Source organism: Trichosurus vulpecula, chromosome 2, assembly GCF_011100635.1.
Source record: "Trichosurus vulpecula isolate mTriVul1 chromosome 2, mTriVul1.pri, whole genome shotgun sequence".
Classification (NCBI taxonomy): Eukaryota; Metazoa; Chordata; class Mammalia; order Diprotodontia; family Phalangeridae; genus Trichosurus; species Trichosurus vulpecula.
Window position 1 is genome coordinate 154,317,998 of NC_050574.1, and position 18,106 is coordinate 154,336,103.

Consider the following 18,106-nt stretch of genomic DNA (forward strand, 5'->3'; position numbering starts at 1 on the left):
AGGATGTGGAAGACTTTAAATGATAGCCAGAAGAACTTACATTTGGTCCTAGGGACAATGGCAAGCCATTGAAATTAATTGAATTGAGGGAACACACTGGAGATATGTGACTAAATGAAAATATAGTTAGCTCAGTGGATTCAGGATTGCTTAAATCCCAAAGAATAGTCCTCATTTGGTCAATATCTACTTGGAGGGAGTTTTCTTATTGAAATGGCACATGGATCCTTTGTCATATGCTATTTAGCATTTAAAAAATCAACGTCAATAATAATAATAAATATTTACACAGTATTTTAATGTTTATAGAGCAACTTATATACATCATTATCTCATTCTAGCCTCACAATGACCATATGAGATAGATACTTCAGATATTATTATCCCCATTTTACAGATAAATAAAATGAAACTCTGAGAAGTCACTAACAGCTGGTCACAATAGCTACTATTAGAGGCTAGATTCAAACTCAAACATTCCTGACTCCTCATCCAACACTTTTTATTATACTATGTTGAATCAAGGCGTAAATAGCAGCCTTATTAAATTTATATCCACATGTAGCTGGGTGGGGGTAATTAGCACATTGATAACAGTGTCAAAATCCAAAAAAGACTAGAGTAAAAAACAAGCTAGTAGTATGGGCTAGATCTAATCAGATGAAATTTAATGGGGATAAACACAAGGCATTGCATTTGAGTTTCAAAAATCAACTTCACAAGTACAAGTTGTGAAAGAATGATCAGATAACACGTTGTTCATGTGAAAAAGGTCCAGGACCGGATTTTAGTGGATAGCAAGCTCAACATGAGTCAAGAATGTAATGTATCAACTATCAATGCAGCTAAGAAACTATCCTGAAGGAGACATCATGTACACAACGAGGAGCCTGATAGTCTTGTTGGACTCTATGCTGGTCAGACCACAACTGGAATATTTTGTTCCATTCAGGGTGCTACATTTTAGAAAAGACAAGCTGGAGTGCATCCAGAATGACGAGGGAACTGTAGGACATGCCATGGGCAGAGGGCCTGGAGACTCAGTATTGAGAAGAGAAGCCTGTTGGCAGATGATAACTACCTTCAAATTTTTGAAAAGCTATCACGGGGCAGAGGCATTATTAGACTTGTTCTGCTTGGCTTCATCAGAAAACAAGCAGTCAAAGCTACACAGACAGATTTAAGCTAGATATAAAGAAAAAATTCCTAACAATTAGGACTGTCCAAAAATGAAATGGATTATCTTGGGAAGTAGTGTATTTTCTCCTCACTCCAGGTCTTCAGGTAAATTCTACTAATTGGGTACATTGTAGAGGAGATTCCTATTTATGTATATGCTGGACTGTTAGACTTCTGATATAGCTTCAAACTCTAATATTCTGGAATTTTATTGGACATTAAGTAGGCAAAGTTTGGCTGGAGTAGAATTGTGTAGGGGAGTAGTGCCCTCACTAGAGCTATAAAGGTAGGATGGAGCTATATCAAGTATCTGGGAAAAAGCAAAAGAGGAAAGTAAAACCAGAACTTTAGAGTGGAAAGAGACCAAAAATAGAAGAGAAATGAGCAAAGCTACATTAAACAAAATGGAGGGCTTAATAATTATCTGATGAGTTCAGTCAGTTCAAGAAGTCAATCTAGATCATAGGACCATAGGTTTAGAGCTAAAAGAGACTTTGGAAGTTACCTAGTATAACTCTCTTGTTTTATGGATGATGACATTCAGGCCCAGAAAGTTAGCAACTAATCTTATTCATCTTTACTTGAGAAAAGTATTCTGAACTCTATTTTCTGGTGAGGAATAAGAATCTTTAACTAAGGAAAGCCCAACAAGAACCAGGATTCAATAGGTCCTTAGCAGTGATGGGATTCAGCGGGTTGCACTGGTTTGGTAGAACTAGTACGTAATTTTAGGTTTAGTTCTGTGAATGGGTTTTTGGGGGAGGGGGCAGGGATGGGGCCTGCGCCCTCCACATTAATGGTGGGGGTGGCTCCGAGAACTGGTTATTAATTCATTTGAATCCCACCACTGGTCCTTAGTAACCTCTAAATTTAGTTACAACTTTGGTGAAAAGTCCATCAGTAAAGATTTATTAAGAACCTACTATGTGCTAGGCACTGTGCTTAGTCCTGGAGATACAAAGAATGGCAAAAGACAGTCCCGAGAAGGTCACACTATATTGAGGGTGACAACTTGTAATCTACTATGTACAAACGACATTCAGGATAAACAAGATATAACCATGGAGGGGTGGCACTAGAATTAAGAGGGGTTGGGAAAAGTTTCTTGTAGGAGGTGGGATTTTAGCCGGGACTTGAAGGAATTCAGGGAAGTTAAGAGGTAGAGAGGAGGAGGGAGAGAATGCCATGTATGTGGGACAGCCAGTGAAAATGCCTAGAACTGAGAGGAGTGTCTTGTTAGAGGAACAGCAAGGAGACCAGGGTCATTAGATCAAAGAGAATGTGGTAGATTATAAGATGTAAGAAGACTGGCAAGATACGGAGGCCTAGGCTATGAATACCTACCAGAGAAATTTATATTTGATCCTAGAGGTGAGAGGGAGGACTTTGTGGTGAAGAGGTAATAAAAACTCCAGTCTACATCCAGAGAAAGAACTATGGAGTCGGAATGCAGAGGGAAGCAGACTCTTTTCTTTTTTTGTTTTGTTTTCTTTCTCATGGCTTCTCCCATTCATTATAGTTCTTCTATGCAACATGACTAAGGTGAAAATGTGTTTAATAGGAATGTATATGTAGAACCCATATTGGATTGCATTCCATCTTAGGGAGGGAGGGGGAAGGGAGGAGGAGAAAATTCAAAAACTTATGGAAGTGAATGTTGAAAACTGAAAATAAATAAATTAAATATAAAAAAATCGAAACTCCATCTTTTTGTCACATCATCTCTCTTCTCTACTATGAGCATGCTTTTTACCGCAGGTCCTCATTTTCTAGAGATTAGCTTTGATTCAAGTTAAAGAATCAGGATTATATTCAACAACTAGTTCTGGAGTTCACGACTTTTAGTCTTGAGTTATTTGTATTATATATAACAGATATCATTGTTATTTCGTTGTTTCAGTTGTGTTTGACACTTTATTGCCCCATTTGGTTTTTATGGCAGAGATACTGGAGTGATTTGCCATTTCCTTCTCCAACTCATTCTACAGATGAGGAAACTGAGGTAAACAGGTTTAAGTGACTTGCCCAGGGTCACAGCTCGTCTGAGTTCAGATTGAACTCAAGAAGACAAATCTTCCTTACTCCAGGCCTGGAATTTTATCTATGGTGCCACCTAGCTGCCCTTATAACTACAAATAACTATACATAATTGATCATCTCGCCGCTTTTTCTGTATAGACTTAGATTAAGATATATAAAAACTGAGTTAAAACAAAATTAAAAGCCATCAAAAACATTTTCCCCCTCAAACAGCTGCTTTAAACTCAAGCAGGCCAGGCAGGATTTTTTAAAAAATAAATGCAAGATGTTGAGCTGGCAGGACTACTTTTCTATTAATCAGTAAATTATGAGTCATAGATCAAACTCACAGTAAGGGCATTCTCTAGTTAAAGATTGGTTGATGCTGCATTATCTAGAGGGAGACTCAGTAAAACATGAGCTGGAAAAATTAGACTCCAAACTGTGGTAAATTCTATTTATAACTGCTACAGTTTCACAATAAATTCTCTGAAATTTGGAACATCATATTAATTCACTGAAACTTGGAAGAACATATCTCCAATAAAGAAGTAAGTAGCTAACTATTCCTACAACTTAGAAAACTTGTTATTGTAAAGATTCTAAGGAACTCATTGTGGTGCTGTGTAAAGAACACAGGAGTTAAGAGTCCTAGGACCTGAGTTTGAATTCTGGCTCTGCAGCGCCTATGTGAGGAACCGTGGCCAAGTCATTCTCAAGTCACTCAAGTCATCACATCACTCAAGACCTCTCAGGGCCTCAATTTCCTCAAAATAGGAGAAAGGAGTTGGACCAGAAGGTACCTTCCCATGCTCAATCTAGGAATCTATGGTTCTAGTAGAACTTCAGAATTTTCAGCTTTAGCATTCTCCAGACAAGGTCTTGAAAAGGATCACTAGAGGATTTTATGGGTGATATCTATCAATAAAAATGACTCATGGTAATTAAATGGATTAACCACATTATTATGGTGGAAAAGGGAAGGGAAGGGAATGAAGAAAGCCTTCAACTATGTTGTTATAGGTAGAAGGCCTTCAGGTATGTCTCCTTCACACATTTTTTTAACCCTTCTATTCCACCCATGTCGATATATTTTTATTCTCCCACTGTTTCTCTCTTTTTGCCTCTCCCTTCTCCTTTATTCCTCTCCTTCCCCAAAAGACCCCTTTCTTTATAATTTTCCATTTCTTCTCACTTCCCTTACCCATTCCAGGCTAGAAAGTTCAGGGTGAGAAGGATGGAAATAGTTGATTATAGAGTAACAGTAGTAAAATAAACTTTTATTAGAAAGATCATCAGCTCCACTCCACCTTCACTAGTACCCACACCAAGCCCTACCACTCGAATGACTCACTAGCCACCATTTTAGGGATTGGTTCACCTTCTAAATCCTCCACTCATGCTTTTGGGCTGCCCAGTGCCACTAAAGAGGCAGAAAATCAAACCTGTTTCATGCATTAATTAGTGGTGTGTAATCTCAACTAGACTCACTGGCATTTAACAATCAAGATTGTATTCTTATTGATGTATCATTTTTCACAGAAGAATAGGAGACAGAGACTGAGCAGAGTATCCTCAAACCTTCCTCTTTACTTGATTTCCTATTCATTCTTTAAAGCCCAACTCAGCCCCTTCCTTCAAAAAATCTTCCCTGATTCCCCTAATTAGTAAGGAGCTTTCCCTCTCAATATTTTGTCTATGCCCCTCTTGTATGCATATGCTCTAATATTAGAGTTCTATCTATCTATCTATCATCTATCTATCTGTCATATTCTACTGCACAGATACAAAGGTCTAGCGCTAAGTGGCAGCTATCTCTGTGAATGCAGGATTTATGTTTTATTTACAGTATCTTTCTCAGTACCTGGCACAGTTCTTTACATGAAGTGGGTGGTGTGGTTGGATTTGATTTATTTTAGTTTGGCTCCATATAGTTTAGTTTAATTTAGTTCAACTCAACTTGATCTCTGATTTCATTCTTGTATGGAACTTTTTACCTTCTTCCCTAGAAAGAAATTCCTACTAATGCTCATAAGCAACTGCTTTGCAACTTACAGTCTAAGGGAGTTGTCATAACCTGAATGGTTAGGGGGTTCGTCTCAGATAATATAATCCGTATGCATCAGAGGCAGGAAATAATAAACCCAGGCTTTCATGATTCTAAGACTGGTAGACTCTCTATCCACTATACTACACTGTCTCTCCAAAATAGTTATTTAATTAGCGAGGCTGAATAGATCCATTAGTATGAAGAACAGGAAAAATTTTGCCGTAACTTGCATTAAGTGTGGGATGTTAGTATTTGTCACAACCAACTAATTGACATTTATGTGACAAATGTAGGTTGGTTTCCTTCCTAAAAGAAAAGGTTAAGGAACTTGAAGGAATAACTCTTCACAGTCCAAGTTATCAGGAACAATGAAATCTGGATTGTGCAGTGGATAGAGGATGTGGCCTGGAGTCAGGGCGACCTGGATTTAAATCCAGCCTCAGACACTATCTGTGTGACCCTGACTACGTGACTTACCCTCTGTTTCCCTCAGTTTCCTCTTCTGTAAAAGGAGATGATAACACCTACCTCCTGGGGTTTTTGTGAGGATTAAATGAGATAATTGTAAAATGCCTAGCACAGTGCCTGGCACATAGTAGGCAGTATACAAATGTTAGCTATTATTATTAAATCTTTTTTAAAAGAAATAAACAAAGTGGGTTTCAATGGGAAAAAATGGAACTGAAGTAGTAGAAGAGAAATAATCTCTCAGGGGGTTGGAGAGTTGAAGAATATAACACAGAAGAGGGAGAGAAGGAAAAGAACCACTATATACTTACATACTTGGAGCTAACTCTCTCTCTCTCTCTCTCTCTCTCTCTCTCCCCCCCCCTTCTGTCTCATGAAATTCTTCTGAAAGAGCTAGACTAGGGTTAGATGCTCTGAAAAGGAAGTGACTGCTAACCCTCCCAGGAATGATAACATAGAGAGAACCATAGAAGATTTCAGGTAAGAGAGCATTCAGTAAGGTTCAGAGGAAGAAGAAAAGTGTAGTTCTTGTTATTGACTCCCTGCTCAGAGTTCCTGAGGCAGCTATTTGTCCAGCTGATATCATCAATGGAGAGTTCTATTGTCCTCCCAGCACATGTACCCTGGATATTCCAAGACTTTAAAAATGGATACTACTACCCACTTCTAGTAACTCTCATAGGCACAGATGATATTGTCAGAAGAAACCTAGAAAATATTTCCAAAGATTGCAAAGTTTTGCAAAAGAAATCAAAGAACATGGAGGCATGAGTGGCAAGGGATGCAGAAGAGAAAAATGATTTAAGAAGTGAATAGTTGGCTGGGAAGATAGTGTCTGAGAATAGGATTTGGCTTTCTGGACCATAGTTTATGAATCTAACAAAGGTCATAGTAAGAATATTTACCTGATGTCTTGAAAATCTAATCAAAAGGCTTTAAAATTAAAGGGCTAGAGGAAGGAAGAAAGCTGCTTATATATATTCACCAAAATAGATATCACAGGAAGTGGTTACAATGAAGCGAGATGAATAAGAAGCTTGTGAGACAAAATTGAAGAACAAAGTCAATAGTAAAACCCATAACATGAAACGCCCAAAGTTTAGGTGATAATAAAAGAGACTAGAGATTCTAAAGCAAGAAGCCAAATTGCCCTCATAAGTATCATTTGGATTAAATGGCATGAAATCCATGATTTTAATATACCTCTGGATGGGTATACCTTATTCAAAAGCGACAGGATATGCAAAAGGTGAGGGGAGAGAATGATGGAGTATAAAGGAAGGAAACAAATAGTTATTAAGTACCTACTATGCGCCAGGCACTGTGCTAAGTGCTCTACAGGTATTACCTCATTTGATCCTTCCTTCAACTCTGGTAGGTAGGTGCTATTATTATTCTCATTTTACAACAGAAGAAACTGAGGTAGATTAAGGTTAAAAGACTTGCTCATGGTTATAAAGCTAGAAAGTAACTAGTAAATAAATAGATATTACTAAGTAACTGAGGTTAGATTTGAACTCAGCTCTTCCTGCTTCCAAGCCTAGCCCTCTATCCACTGAGCCATAAAGCTGCTTTGGTTTCTATTTTTTTAGTTGAACATAAATTAAAAAATTAGCAGTTCCACAAAAAAAAAACAGAACATGAAAAAAGGATTGTAAATGGAAATTTGTATCTTTATTCCACGCTGCTTAAAAAACAAAGGCATAGAACAAATTCTACTAATTACTTTAAAAACTATCCTGCTTGTCCATACTTCTTTCTGAACTACTTTATGTATTCTGGTGCACTTTAAAGAAATATCTCAGTGGTCCTCCTCTTTTTCATTTTCTTCTTTTTTGAGGAGGAGGATCACTATTGCTGCTCCATGCCTAATTAAGAACAAAAAGTAAGAGGAAAAAAATAAAATAAAAAACCTTGCAACAACAAGCATAGTCAAGCAGTCACGTCCAAAAATGTGTTATCTCACTCTAGCCCTTGTGTCCATCACCTCTCTCTCTGGAGGTGGGTAACATGCTTCGTCATAGGTTCTCTGGAGACATGGTTGTTCATTGCTTTGATTATAGGTCTTAAATATTAAAAGATGTTTTCCTTTAAAGTGTTGTTGTCATTGTATACATTTCTCTCCTGGTTTTGCTCTATTCATTTTGCAACAATTTCTGATTCCCAAGATTTTCTAAATCATCCCTTTCACTCTGTCTTAAAGAATAATAGTATTCCATTACATTAAATAAATAAATTCAAATAAATTCCATCATCTTCATATAACTTATTCAGCTATCCTTCCCCCCCATGGAGCCCCACCCACCCACCAGTTTCCAGTTCTTTTCCTTTAATTACTCCTTTCAGGATCAGGAAGTTTGTTTTGATTGCAACTATTCCCTCCCTTCTATTATCTTTCCTCTTCCTCCCTACCCCCATCCCTTCCTGTTTCCCTGAGTTTAATGTATTTCTACACCAAACTGTGTACATAGGTATTTGTTCAACTCTCCTTTGTTCATTTAAGATTAAAAATGAGATTTATCTGATACCCAACCCACTATCTCTTCCTTCATGTTTATATACTCATTTTTCTCAAGCTCTCCAGTTATGAGAAATAGTAAGTCCTATACTTTTCATCCTCTTTTCTCACTGGTATATTCCTTTTCCCTTCCTTTAGTCTTTCCCTCCTTAAAACTGTCAGAATACAACCCAGACTCAATATACCCCCCAGGTTCTCTATTTTATTTAACTCAATACCCTTTGAAGATATTAAAGTTCTAGGAGAACACTATTGTAATGGCTACCCTGACCAATACAATGATCTAAGACAATTCCAAAGGCCTCAGGATGAGAAATGCTATTCACCTCCAGAGAGAGAGAACTGATGAACCCTGAGTGCAGATTGAAATATACTTTTTTCATTTTCTTTTTCTTGCAACATAGTTAGTATGGAAATATGTTTTGCATGACTCTATAAGTATAATCGATATGATGTTACTTGCCTTCTCATTGAGTGGGAAAGGGGCAGAGGGAGGGCAAGAATTTGGAACTCAAAATGAAAAAAAAAAGTTAAACTAAATAAAGTATATTTTTTTTAAAAGTAGATATTAAGTTTCTTTTTTCAGATATTAAGTTTCTAAAATGACACTTTTTTCCTCCTGCCCTTATCTCAATGTTAGCCTTTCAGAAATATCAACAGTCCCTGTGAATTGCTCAAATAAATGTACATTTCTAGATTTCTCTTGAATCTTTGGTTGTATTTTGAATTTCTTTTTCAAGTCTAGTCGTTTCATCTGAAATGTTTGAAAGTCCTCTATTACCAATGACATCATGGGATGATGTCTTGACTTGAATATGAATTGGACTTAGGTGAAGCAGAGTTGCACAAAGTCATCAGCTTCACTATCTCCTCCAGAGTCATTGAAGTCTAGTGGCAACACAAAAGTAAAGATGATTGGTGATAGTCTGGGATGCAATGGGTGACCTTGGCATCTTTGATGCCTGACCAAACTCTAAGTGCTCCACAGCACCTGCTTCAGCCACCTTCACGGCTGTTGGAACAAATCGTTCTCATTACCCCATTCTCCAGGAGAAAGTCTTCACATGACTGGGGTAGACATCCCCAACTCACCAACAGGTTTTAGGTCTATTAGTTACCCTCAACCTAATTCAGCCTGTCTGCCAAAACTGTTAACCAGGGTATGGCTGCTATGAATGCTACAGCTTCTTTGAGCCACAAATGAGAGTTGGGTGAAGGTGGAGGTGGATGAGCAGCCCTGAAAAGGGCTCAGCAAGCCCCTACACCAGAGTTGTTAGCTCTCCCTGAATAGCCCATACACATAAAGGGATGCTGCCAATATGAGCAATCTGAAGCACCTAGTGTAGTACATACAGAAGTTCAATGAATATTCAGTGAATGACAGAAATAATGTAAAAACAATTCCATTTAGCCGCTTGAAAACCAAAACATTAAGTGGTGTCCCTGAAAGGTACAAAGGTCCGTTTTTTTCTGCCTGTAATATCAAGCTTAGCTTTTAAAGATGTTGTCTTTGGTTGAAACCTCTGTCTTTTGAAATATTGCTTGTTTAGAGGAGAAGCTTCGGGTTTTGTGTGTTTCTGTCTGTGGTTCCTGGATATTTTAACTCTTTTTGGCTGCTTGAAGTATTTTTTCTCTGACATGCAATTTAGGGATTTTGGCTATGATAGTCTTAGAACTTTTCTTCTTTGAGTATCTTTCAGGCCTTAAGGTTCCTGAATTGAGACTTTGTCCCAGGGCCAAGGTATTCCCCTGCTGCACTTTTGAGTGGGATGGTAGGCCCTGGTTAGTCTCGACCTGAGTCATCTCAGTTCCTATATCTGAGTTCTCTCCATTGACTAGGACTAGGTTCCTCTGGATCTTTGAGGTGCAGAGCACTGGACCTGCAGAGCCTTCTATGATAAGGGTCAGAAAATTGTGGTCTTTGGCTGCAAAATAGAGACATCTTAGGACAGAGTCCTAAGAACCTGGGTACTCTAGTCTGAGCATTGCTACATCCAGACTGGTTGATACTGCTCCTAGTCCCTGATATTTCCAGCTGAGAGAAAAGATTGTTGAATAACTAGTTGTTAATATTGGGGAGAAACAGGATTCATCCCTTTCTGAAACCTTATTCTCTAGCAGGCCAAACCAGCATCTGAAGAACATTATTGATGATGATATTGCATCAGCTTAGACCCCACCCAGGTGCGGAGGCCCACTGTGTTCTTAGGTGTGGTGGGGATAAATTCTTTGATTAGATTGCCCAAGGTTGGGGGTGATTTGGGAGTAAATGACATGATTAAAGTCTGGTCCTCTAGCCCCTCATTAGAATAGGTCTACCTCTCATCATGATATTCACTCTCTCTCATTAATTGTTAACCAATCAGAGTTGATTTCCACCCTCAGGAATGCCCATTCTTCCAAGGGCATATAAGCATTGAGTGGATTCCATGATTTGTCTTTTGGTCTAAGAGAGATGGCCAAATAACTATCTATTAATGATATACTAACATTATTAATAAAATGGTTAATTACACAGAAACTATGTCTCTTGGACTTTTTATACATCACACAGTCCTTTCCAAATGTCCAATGTGGGTTTCTATCTACTCTGGGACTTTCTCAGGGAAACCCTTCAATCCCTCTGTTTCAGAATATAGAACTTTATAGACTATACATACCTATCTCTGCTCAGTCTCTGATCTCATTTGGAGGCTTCCCATTTGTTTCCCTGAGTAAGGATGCTGGCTTTTTTTATTGCCCCCTTTTCTATCACCCATGGGCTTCTGGCTGACTCATTGTGCGATTTATGGTAGATAAGGTCACATAATATAGTGGGGGTTTTTTGATTGTTATTTTGAAGTTTGGTGAGATTTTTAAGTTTTTTTTTTTCTAGCATAGATTTGGGAAAATTGAGCCTGAATTCATTACAGCAGCCATACTGATTAGCAACATCGTGTGTGTACATATATACATGTACACATATGTATTTGTGTACCTGTGTGGGCATATTATACTTTTTTTTCATTTAACAAAAATCTATTTTCTCTCTTGCCCACCTCCCCTTGGGAGGAAAAACCCATTTTAAGCAAAACAGACTTCCAGAAAGGTCACATCCATTTTCTCAAGAGGTAGGTAGCATGCTTCATCAGTAGTCCTGTGGAATTGTCATTGGTCAGTGAATTGCTAGGAATTCTTAAGTCTTTTGAAGTTTCTTTTTTCCATAATGTTATTGTATAAATTTTTCTCCTGGTTCTGTCATTTCACCCTACATCCATTAGCACATCATCAATTTTCTCTAAAACTTCACCTTCCATCCTTTCTTAAAGAATATTAGTATTCCATTCATATGATTTGTTCAACTATTCACCAGTTATGGATAGCTCCTTGTTTCCAGTTCTTTGCCACTGCAAAAAGAGTTGCTTTCAAAAATTCTGTACATGTTTTCCTCTTTCTTTGATTTGTTTGGAGTATGGTTCTAATAGTGATACTGCTGAATCAATGGGTCTGCAGAGTTTAGTAATTTGGGGGGTCATAGTTCCAAATTGCTTTCCAGAATGGTGGGACCAAGTCGTAGTTCCATCAGCAGGGCATCAATGTACCTGTGTTTTCATAGAGGCTCCAACATTTGCAATTTTCCTTTTTCATCAGCTTTGCCAGTCTGATGTGTATGAAGTAGAATCCTGGAGTTGCTTTAATTTGCATTTCTTTAATTATTAATGATTTGGAATTTTTTATGTGGCCATTCATTGATAGCTTGGATTTTTCCTTTTGAATCTATTTCTTATATATCTTACTAATGAGATTATTAGAGAAACTTACTGCAAAGATTTTTCCCCAGTAACCTGCTTCCTTTTTAATTTTTAGTTACATTTTTTTTTGTGCAATTTAAAAAATTTTTATATAATTGACACTGTTTATTTTACGCTCTGCTGCTTTTGATCCCCTTTTTGTCTACGGATTATTCTTCTATCCATGGATCTGAAAGGTAATGTCTTTCTTGTTCCTCTAATTTATGCTATCACTCTTTAGGTCTAAGTCCATTGGAGTTTATCTTGGTATACCATATGAGATATTCATCTACTTTCTGCCAGACCATTTTCTAATTTTCTTAGCAGTTTTTGTCGAATAGTGAGTTCTCGTACCAATGGCTGAGATATTTGGGGTTATCAAACACTAGGCTACTGTGCCTCTGTTTCTATATGTTGTATTCCTAATCTGTTCCACTGATCAACCTCTCTATTTCTTAACCAGTACCAAATTGCTTTAATGCTTACTGATTTGAAGTATAATTTGATATATAGTACTGCTATGTCTCCTTCCATCCCTTCTTTATTCCCTTTCCCTTTCTTCCTTCTCAGTCCCCCTGTTACTTCCCTTGAGATTCTTGACTTTCTGTTCTGCCAAGTGCATTCAATATAATTTTTCCTAGCTTTGTAAAGCAGTCCTTTGGTAGTTTGATTGGTGTGGCACTGAATAAATACATTAACTTATATAGTCTTGTCATTTTCCTTATATTGGGTTGGCCTCTTAGTAGCATTTTATATTAAGAGGTATACTTACATCAAGTAATCCAAGAACCAGGAGGGGAAGCATGGTAGAGAGAAACATGTGGTGGTTGAACACCAATGGAAGGAGAAATAGAAATGATTTTTTGTCATTGGGTTTTATTATAGACCACCTACTAAAAGAGAAACTAAGAGTTCAGAAAACATCATAAGCTTGACATAGGAGCATGATATTGAAGTTATAAGAGACTCCAATTATCTGCTAGAGCTCTATCTCTGACAAAAGCAGAAAAGTGTTTGAATCTGATTCTTACTAACTGGGGAAAACTTGTTCCAGGGGTAGAAGTGAAGGCAACCTGGGAGGAAGTATCTTCTGCCTCCTAGAATTAATAGAAGATATGAAAGCCAGGCAGAGTCTCACATGCACCCTAAAATTTGGAAGAACAGCTTTCAAAAGTTGAGAGAAACAATAGCCGGGATCCCTTGGACAAAAATTGTATAGGGGTAATCAATCCAGGAGAAATGGGAAGCTCTTAAGAATGAAACTTTGAAAATGTAAAAGGAAGCAGTTCCAAAGATAATGAAATATAGAAGTTATTCAAAGTATTGATGTAGATATATAATGAATCGGGGCAGCTACCGGCCCTGGAGTCAGGAGGACCTGTGTTCAAATCTGGCCTTAGACACTTGACACACTAGCTGTGTGACCTTGGGCAAGTCACTTAACCCCAATGCTCTGCCTTCCCCCCTCCAAAAAGAAAAGAAAAACAAAAATATACAGTGAATTATCTAACCAATGTAGATTTTTTTAAAAAGATATGTACATGTTACAGGAATAGGCACATGCACAGAGTACCTTTGATGGTATCTCCCCTCATGGAGATGTTGGGAAACCTATTTATAGGAAAGTCATGATGATTTGAAATGGAAGTACCTTGGAGAGACACGAGCATGCTTGGCTATTCTATAACTTGTCCTGGTCTGCTAACTATGTGATTGGGAGACGTCTTTTTGATTGGCTGGGTAGCTAGAACTGAAAACATCTTCCAAAAGGCGGTAGTGACCAGAGCCTCAGCCATTTTTTCTTCAGCTCTTCTCTTGGTTTGATTCTTTTGTTGAAGGTGTCTGGTGAGAAACAAATCTATGATCAAAGAGACCCTGGGCCCTCCATACTGAAACCAGGATGTGGCCTAGTGAAATAGGCTTCTGTCCTTTTGCTTCTGCATAAGTTTTTTTTTTTCCATTTTAGGTGACGGAAGTAGAGAAAAACCTTGTGAGTTTTGAAAAGTAAGAGAGAAAGATTATGAGTATCCTGGTATCTGAGAGTCTGGGTTTTGTAGTAAGCTTAGCATGAATGCCTCAAGGAACAGGCTGTGATCTTTGTGAGTGACCTTTAAGACTCATCCCAGCAGTAACTGAAATGAGGGCTTATTCGATAGCTATGCCACATTTGCACATGAACTTGATGAGATCAAAATTATGTAGACACTGAGCTTAAGAGTGAGTCCATTCTTCCCAGAGGTTGAAGTGATGTAGGGAAGATTGTGCCCCTGAAGTGTTGGGGGAAATATATGGTACTGTTTTTATTGCTATATTTCTGAAGTAAATATCCCTTTGCAAAAGCAACTGATGTTAAGTTGTTAAATGGAACTGAGTACTAGTCATTGGCAAGTAATAATGAGGGGAATACAACCAGTAGGGGCTTGAGTTGATAGCATTAAAAAAGAGATACTCCCAAACTCTTCAAGGGAATCCCAGAAACCCTGATGAGGAAATGTATCAGGCTTTGTTCAGAGAAAATGAGGCCAGATCCCATTTCCTATATATAAAAACAGACAAACAAGCAGACAAACAAACAAACAAAAAGGCAGAATCAGGGGAGGTAACCAGATAAATATGAGAGTTTGGCAGGTCCTATAAAAAGAGTATCAGGAGTGGTAAAGCTTATAATGAGCTAAAACTGTCATGGAAAGCTAAGAACAACAACAAAATGTTCCCCTTCACCCTACCTTGGACATTATTTAGGCAAAGATGAGGATCAAAGAAAATGGCAGGACCACTGCTGGGGAGGGGGTGGTATAGCCACAATTTGGCTAGCAGCTGCTCCTGAGGTGTAAGACCCAACACAAGCCCAGCAACAAGAGCTGCTAGCACAAGTTCTTTGATCCGCTTTACTAAGGAAAGTAGCATTAAGGGGGTTAACAATCTTATTTCAATCCAACATACAAATATCATTCACTTAGTTCAGGAGGAAAAGCCAGCAACCTGAACTTCAGAGCAAATACAAATCAATTACAAACATACATTATAAACAGACCAAATACAAACCAACATCTGGGTTTACAAGCCTGGAGGCTCTTAACAACGGCTGCCCAGAGTTTCTTCAAGTCACATGCCACTCTTCCAGGGAGTGAGAACCCCAAGGGAAAATGCCAACCTCTGGGTTTATATATTCTGTTCAGGGTCAAAGGGCATCACACCATGCGACTCACCCATGTGACCTAAAAGTGTCACAAACATTTGACTCAAATCCACAGCAGCCTAAAAGCCTCAGGAGTCAAAAACATGTGACTCAAACCCATGAGAACCAGAATTACCCCTGAGGCAAGGAGGTCTTCAAAGACTCCTGATCCAATCAAAGAAACAAACACCAGACTCTTCAAGGGCACTTGATTAAATAAGTGCTAAAAGAGAAAACAGTAAATGGGCGGTGGGGGGGGGGGGGGCAGAGAAAGCAGTGTTGGTAGTTGTGGATGACATGGTGACAACTGACCACAAAGAGAAGAGAGAACTGCTCAATTCTTACTTTGTTTTTGTTTTTTCTGCTAAGGAGAATAACTGCACTGAAAGTGACAGAATAAAATTGGGTAACAAGCAATTGATACCTAAGATGAGTAAGGAGATAGTAAGAAGCCATCTAGTTGCTCTTGACGAATTCTAGTCACCTAATATAGATGAACTACAGTTATCCCTTCTACTTTGCGGTTTTGACATATTGTGGAATTTTTTGGGAGTCTTGCAGAAGCCACAGACAACACTAGTAGATGGCAGAAAAAGTTTAGAAACTCAGAAATGCACAAAATGTGTATGGTATTGTATAATATCACTTTTTTTTTACTTTATCACTTAATATCATATTAATTCAGACTTCTTCTGTGGTATGAAGGGAGGGCCAAAAATTTTATATGGATTTTCTAGATCACAGGAGTACCTCACCCCTAATGTACCCTGGGCTCCCCAGCAATGTGGAAGGGATAACTGTATAACCTCAGGACTGAAACAATGGTGCATATGATGCTGAGCTGTGGTGAGTGATATGGAAATGGGATGAGACTTGTTCTGTTTGGCCCCAGAAGGCAGAACTAAGAGTAGTGGAAGGAAGCTGCAAGGAAGCTCATTGAGTCTTCGTATGAGGAAACATTCTTAATAATTAGAGCTATCTCAAAATGCAATGGTCTGCCTCAGGAGGTAGGGAGTTACTCTTTACCAAAGGTCATTAAGCCGAAGCTGAAAGAACACTTATCTTAAAGTTGGGATTCCTTTGGGGTATGGGTTGGACTAGACAGCTATACGGTCCCTTCCAATCTAAAAATTCTGTGTCAAAAGTTAACCCAGAGCACTTGCATTTCAGCTTAATCATGACATTTTTTAATTTCTTGAGCAAAGGAGAAGCCAGACTACTGGCATGCTAACTGGGTACCATAACCAAACTCTTGATGTGAGCTAAGTATAGTTGGGCAATTTATAATCTTTTCAGAATACAGAAACATCAAAAGATACAAAGTGATCTAGGAGAGGGAGGTACAAAGAAAGTGATTGAAGGAGGTGTATAAAATAAAGATTAATTGTGCTTTTAAAAAAATTTTTGACAATAGGTGACATGCTAATGGATAATTGATTATACAGCAAGTTGGGATGGTGCTTTTCATTGTTCTCAGAGACAGCAAAGTTTCCCATGAGAAAGAAAATACCTCATAATCTCTCAGGGTAATGATATTCATCATACCTATAGTCCTTTGCAGCATTAAGGTCCTTTAGAAGCACAACAAAATAATGCAGCCTTGAGCTCCAATTCCACATGTGATTCTATGAAAATTTAATTGTTTGAGGAGAATTATAACTGAGTTACATACTACTTTAAAGTTTACAAAGAACTTAATTTATATTGTCTCGTTCAAGCCTTACAACAACCAAATGAGGTCAGTACTATAATTATTACTATTATTCCTCCTTTGTAAATGAGAAAGCAGACTTGGAGAGATTAAGAGATTTGCCCAAGGTCACATGGCTAAATTTTGGAGGTGGGATTCAAACCCAAACCTAACTCTAAGCCTAACACTTTATTAATTATGCCATGCTGAATATTAATCAAATAAAGGGAAGTCGGTGCTATCAGGAAAGTCTAATGCCCTTACAGCTAAGAGGCATGGTGGATACAGTGCTGGATCTGGAGTTAGGAAAACCCAAGTTTAAATTTGGCCTTAGGTACTTACTTGCTGTATGATCCGGGCAAATCACTTAAAACTCGTTGCCTCAGTTTCCTCGACTGTAAAATAGGGATAATAATAGCACCTACCTCTCAGGATGGTTGTAAGGATCAAATAAGATAATATGTGTAAAGCACTTAGCATATTGCCTGACACATAGTAGGTATGTAATAATTGCATGTTTCTTTCCTTGGTAACCTATAAAATATTCTTAACAAAGCATGACCTTCTGTAATCTAATTGGCTGGAAAGGAATGCTCCTGTTGTTCCCTACAGCTCCCTAACTACAATATAATCTGTGTCCTTCAAGCTGGGTAAAGATTTTTTTTTCTTCCTCCTTCTTTTAAGTTTCCCCATAATGATTAGCCTCCTAAAAGCTGAATAAATCATTCACAACTTGTGGATTATTCATGACAAAACTTGCCCTCAGTGGCAAGGATAATCAAAGCTTATAGTCTAAGGGAGGGGTTGAAATTATCCCACTGCATTTAACCCTTGCACATTTATCATGTGGGAAGATCTTAGCCCAGACACATTTATCAGGTGAGAACACATCTCAATCAATCAATTAAAGACTTTTAAATATGTTAAGTCTTTGAAAATCATTAGATGAACTGCCATGAAGTTTGCAGGAAGTCTGTTCTGATTAAGTGGTGGACTTAGTAATATACTGTGTGGCCACACACATAAAACCAGGGACCTACTTCAGAATCCAAGATATCTGAGAAAGTGGTGAGAGTGCTCTAGTTAAATCCCTGAGAAGGATTTGGGTGGGAGGGCAAAGCCCTGGACTTTGGTCTTAGTGTCCTGCCCCGACTCCTTGACTGGAGGAAGACTTTTTAAACTTTGGAACTCCATAGAACTTCCTATCCTCCCACTGGAATCCTAGCAGGATCCC